This window comes from Bubalus kerabau, chromosome 9 (assembly GCF_029407905.1).
Source record: "Bubalus kerabau isolate K-KA32 ecotype Philippines breed swamp buffalo chromosome 9, PCC_UOA_SB_1v2, whole genome shotgun sequence".
In the NCBI taxonomy this organism is placed as follows: Eukaryota; Metazoa; Chordata; class Mammalia; order Artiodactyla; family Bovidae; genus Bubalus; species Bubalus kerabau.
Genome location: NC_073632.1, coordinates 42978204 through 42984590, shown reverse-complemented (window position 1 = coordinate 42984590; position 6387 = coordinate 42978204).

Below are 6387 nucleotides of genomic sequence, written 5' to 3'. Positions count from 1 at the left end.
AATGATAGTTTTCAGCCCCAAATCTGGACTTTCTGAACTCCTATTTTTTATGTTATCTGAAAGTTTAGCCCAGTTCCAAACTCCAAGGTTCTTGCTTCTAGTTATTGGAAATTTAGTAACAATTAATGTTGTGTTTTAGAAGAATATTAGGCCTTGATGGGCTTCACAGGGAGGACATTGATGAGGTCTGTTATTTCCAAAAATGGGAACCTCTACTATCCTCTATGAGCTCAGGCTTGGGACTCAGGTATCTTGTGGTTGTTGAAAGGTTTAGGACTGATAATGCCTACTAACCTATAATCATTGTGGCTGACACAAAATATTAAAAATAAAAAGGTGACGATTTATCAGGCTTTTTTTTTTCACAACACACCTAAGCCAAATGAAATACCTGATGGTTCTATTTAGTAAGGAATTTGATCCAAACAACCTAGTAAGGTTTAGATTATAACAATTTAGTACCATTAGAAAAACTGATAAAAATAAATTTAAAATATTTTATTTCATTTTTAAATAAGCACAATCACTTGCTAAGGAGATATATGTATCTGGGTTCTATGAAATTTCTCCAATCCTGGAGTCAAACTGTGCAATTACACCTTTATTTCTTGTCCTACAGATATTGTTGCATTTCTCTCAAAAATTTAAATTATTGTGTAAGATCCAGTAAATCCACCATGGCATCCCAGAGCACCTCATTACTTATTCTGAAAACTGTACATCTAGGCATGCCAAAGGTAATTTTCTCCCAAACCTTTCACAGCAAATCAATAATCAAGATTTACCCATTCCACCATTTCAATACCATTTATTTATCCTTTCTTCTCCATATCTACAGCTATTCCACTACTTCATCCACTTTGCACTTGGATTTCTGGATAAGCTTTATAACTTCTACCCCAAGTTCCCTGACTCCAATCTATTTTCCATCTTTATCTCAGGCTTTCTATTTAAAAACCCAAGTCTGATTGTGTCATTATTAGACAGTGAAATCCTTCAAGGGCTCCTTTGCTTTTATGATCTGGACCCTGTGAACTCTAATCAGTCCTTATGTTTTCACTCTCTCTCCCAGCTGTATTCAGAAGTTTACAAAGCCACATACTCTTGCTTACTTCGCTGATACTTATTACTGCTTTGTCCTAATAGAAAAATCTCTATAGTCCTTTGTTTAACTGGTCAGTGTCTACAGAGGCTTCAAACATTAGCCCTACCATCATTTTCTTGATGTTGCAATCCTTATTGTGTCTCACTTGTCTGTACCAATATCATTCTGTGAATATCTTTATAGGAACACTTTTAAAACATGTAATGTTCAGCCCAATTATAAGCTAGTACTTATAACTGGCCCAATAAATATTTGCTGAAATGATGAAATGCAAATAAATGAATACATGTCAATTTAGTCAATGGAGAAATGTTATATAAATCTTGTCAGAAACCTAAAGTAGAATGAAGCTGTCTTCTAGAATGAGTTTCCAGAGGTGCTGACCAATTCTTTGGGGGAAAGCTGCCATAATACATTCAGCATAAAACTGATCAAGCTTGATAACATGGTGCAAAACTCAATCACATACAGATGTTCACAATTTAAGCTTTAACTCCCCTTTTCATTTCATCATGCTCTATCTATGTCATTGGGAAGCCAATCCAGTTTATTGCTACTGCAATAGTATATCCCAGTGCTCTAATTTTTCAACAAAGCCTGCTATTCTATAAAGTGCTACCATGCTAAAGATACATTTTTCTCGAAAGAAAGACTCCAAACCAACAGGACGACAGTCTTAGAGTTATCTGAGAACCATTGTTTCTATGCTATGGCCTCTAAATGACAAACAAAATGTAGAAATCAGAAATCTGACAAAGTCAGAAACCCAAGGAAACTTCAGAGACTGAGTTTTCAGAAACTGCAAGAGCAAAAATTAACCCTAACCAAGCATGCCTTCAGTAAGGTAGGTAAGTATCACTGGGTATTATCAAGGAAATTCTGCCCTTTGAGCCTAGGTAAAAGACCATAACAATGAACTGCTACTCACACAATCCACCCAACCAGGAAATTACTAAAACTTCTTACTTCCTTGTTTATGGGAATTGAGTATGTGCTGTGACATCATCATATAGATCATATGTCTGATGGTCCCAAACTCCTACTACCATCATCTTGGCAAATCAGTGAGATTCTAAAATATCAATCACTTAAAATGCTTCAATTATTCTCCTACCACATTACTCAGAGCCTTGACATTCTTTCCATGGGAAAAAGAAAGGTGAGCTTTGTGGAACTCGTATAGAATCACCATTGGAATTTTTCTGGTACCTCTACTTCTCAATCCTTTGAACCATTTGTGTAATGTTCAGATTGTCCTCAAGCTGGAGTCCTGAGGAATAAATCAGATAATTTAAATAAAAAATCTCACCTTCCAATTATAATTAGGTACATCAGAAGTCTGATTAGGAAAGTTAAATTTATATGTATGTTCCTATTTCAAATTGATGGATCTGCCACATGGCTGTGAATGAGATTTTTCATAATTCATTAATAAAGGGGGCAACTAATGAACTAGCCATAAAATCTGAGAATGCTCATAGCAACATTTTATATTACTACTTTAGAAAACATTCAGAGTGAGTAAATCAGTACAGCTATGAGACAACTGCCACTCAAAAAACAAACAAACAAACAAAAAAAAAGGAAAGGAAGAGAGGGAGGAAAAGAAGAGAAAGAAGATGGGAGGAAGTGGGAAGAGAAAGTAGAAAGGAAGGAAGGTAGAAAAAAAGAAATGAAAGAAAGGGCATTAGTATTTTTTAATATATATTTTTGAGCAACTATTAGTCTAGTCAAAGCTATGGATTTTCCAGGAGTGATGTACAGATGTGAGAGTTGGACTATAAATAAAGCTGAGTGCTGAAGAATTCATGCTTTGGAACTGTGGTGTTGGAGAAGACTCTTGAGAGTCCCTTGGACTGCAAGGAGATCCAACCAGTCCATCTTAACGGAGATCAATCCTGAGTATTCATTGAAAGGACTGATGCTGAAGCTGAAATTCCAATACTTTGGCCACCTGATGTGAAGAACTGACTAATTTGAAAAGACCCTGATGCTGGGAAAGATTGAAGGTGGGAGGAGAGGGGGATGACAGGGGATAAGATGGTTAGATGGCATCACCGACTCAATGGATATAAGTTTGAGTAAACTCCAGGAGTTGGTAATAGACAGGGAGGCCTGGCGTGCTGCAGTCCATAGGGTTGCAAAGAGTCGGACATGACTGAGCGACTGAACTGAACTGATTAGTATCAGTGTCTTTTCTTAGATGCTTCCTTCAAGGAATATCCAGCAAAATGAAAGTACTTTATTTGAATTGCCAGCTACTGAAGAGGTGTCCAAGAAAATTGAATGTTGCTTCTCTCCCAGGTACACTGCCACACAGTCAGCCAAATGGAGCACTTGGTCATGTAAGCCTGGTAAGAAGTACTATGTCTCATAAAAATGGTTAAAATATCCAGTCCTAAGTTTTTCAGATCACTGTGTGTATTAGTCACTCAGCTGTGTCTCACTCTCTGTGACCCCATGGACTGTAGCCCACCAGGCTCCTCTGTCCACAGAATTCTCTAGGCAAGAATGCTGGAAAGAGTAGCCATTCTCCAGGGGGTCTTCCAGATCCAGGGATCAAACCCAGGTCTCCTGCATTGCAGGCAGATTCTTTACCATCTGAGCCACCAAGGAAGCCCCTTTCAGATCATTACCTTATTCATTCAACTATTTGTTCACATATTTAGTCAATGTTGGAGAATCTTTTCTGTGCAAGGTACTAAACTAAGTACTGGTAATACAAGAGAGCTAAGGTCTCACATCTCAAGAGAATTACATTAAAATGGGAGTTTGATCGGTACTGCTTTTAGATCTGAGCCCCAAACGATGGCTTGATCTGCATATGCTGCTGCTGCTGCTGCTGCTAAGTCGCTTCAGTCGTGTCCGACTCTGTGCGACCCCATAGACGGCAGCCCACCAGGCTCCGCCGTCCCTGGGACTATCCAGGCAAGAACACTGGAGTGGGTTGCCATTTCCTTCTCCAATGCATGACAGTGAAAAGTGAAAGTGATGCCACTCAATTGAGACTACAACAAGCAAGCACAAAAAATGCAATTCATTCACTAAAAGGCACGTGGGTTCCCCTTACTCTCAGGTTCTGGTTTTCAGCATTGACTCAGGAGCAACCACCAACTTTAAAAGTCATTCAGACCCCAGGGAAACATTTCACATCTTATGCTCTGTTTTCAAAACCAAAGTATACCAAGCTTGAAAGCTGTGAAGATTTGTCTATTATGCTGCCAGGAGTGTTAGAGGCGAGCTTTGGAGTGTGGAAGGCAGTTAAACAACACATTAACGTAGGTAAGGGAAGTGAAAATCTAATTGAATTGATTCATATTTCAATATTACTCCAAACTGTGAAACTTGATATTCCAACATGGAATAAGGGGAAAAAATACCCAGCCTTCCTTCCTGTGGGGAACAGACATTGAAATTAGATTCTACCCATCAGATACTCAACATTCAAAAAACTAAGATCGTGGGATCCAGTCCCATCACTTCATGGCAAATAGATGGGGAAACAATGGAAACAGTGGCAGACTTTATTTTCTTGGGCTCCAAAATTACTGCAGATAGTGACTACAGCCATGAAATTAAAAGACGCTTGCTCCTTGGAAGAAAAGTTATGACCAACCTAGATAGCATATTAAAAAGCATAGGCATTACTTTGCTGAAAAAGGCCCCTCTAGTCAAAGTTATGGTTTTTCCAGTAGTGATGTATGGATGTGAGAGTTGGACTATAAAGAAAGCTGAGTGCTGAAGAATTCATGCTTTGGAACTGTGGTGTTGGAGAAGACTCTTGAGAGTCCCTTGGACTGCAAGGAGATCCAACAAGTCCATCCTAAAGGAGATCAGTCCTGAATATTCATTGGAAGGACTGATGTTGAAGCTGAAACTCCAATACTTTGGCCATCTGATTCGAAGAACTGACTCACTGGAAAAGACCCCGATGCTGGGAAAGATTGAAGGCAGGAGGAAAAGGGCACAACAGAGGATGAGATGGTTGGATGGCATCACTGAGTTGATGGACATGAGTTTGAGAAAGCTCCAGGAGTTGGTGATGGACAGGGAAGCCTGGTGTGCTGCAGTCCATGGGGTTGCAAATTGAGTCAGACATGACTGAGCAACTGAACTGACTGACTGACATCAGATACTTCCTGGAACCCAGAAAACAACTATTTAAGAAAACAGGACAAGCAAACGGCATGCATGTTCTTTGTGAACATTTATTCTCCTATATTTATTTTAGAATCTGTTTGTCAAAGTTCTTGGAAAAAAAATAAAACCTAATAGGGTTTTTATTAGAAATACATTAAATGTAGAAATTAATTTGGAGAGAATTTATAATTTTAAAATGATGGATGTTAAATCCATTAATATAGGATACCTATATATTTATTTAGATTTTCCTCTACAATCTTTTAAAATGTGTTGTCAGCCATCTTAATTAGTGAGTTTGATATATTACACTTAATCTTCATTTTTTTCATATTTTTACCATCTGTTATATTCATCTTTCATCTTATTTTTTTTCATTCTCTTTGAAGTTTAATTTATCTTATTTTCACTTTTGTATTACTATGCTCATATTAATTTGCATATTAAATTTTCTCAGTTTCTGGCACAAGTGCACCCAAACTGTGCTCCAAAAAAATAAATAAATAAAAAATTATCATTAAATTTAACTGAAAAAAGATTTATGATGCCTAACATGTGTATATTACTTTCATATAGGTCTAAAAACTGATTGTGATAACAAATGTAAATACGATCCCTTTTCATGGCTCAGACAATAAAGAATCTGCCTGCAATGCAGGAGACCTGGGTTCAAGCCCTGAGTTGGAAAGATCCCCTGGAGAATGGAATGGCTTCCCACTCCCGTATTCTTGTCTGGAAAATTCCACGGACAGAAGAGCCTGATGGGTTACAGTTTGTGGGGTCGCAAAGAGTCAGACATGACTGAGTGACTAACACATTCACTTTTCCACTTTCATGAGAATATAAATACTCTGTCACATCTGTCTTTCCACTGTTACAGAATTTGTAGTCATGGTGCATGTAAACCACTATGAATATATACTATGGAACTTTTCTCATCTTTATCTTTGCCATAGGATAATGAACTACTCTTTTCCAATGAAATGCTGAAAAAGGGAAAAAATTAAAGAGCATTTGACTGCAAAATAATTGTAAAAATCCTGATTCCTTTTAAGTGCAAAACTTTAACAGTAATATATGTAAAATTATTTAGGGCATGAAATAAGCTCATCAACTTTCTAAGCTAACATTTGTTTTTCCTG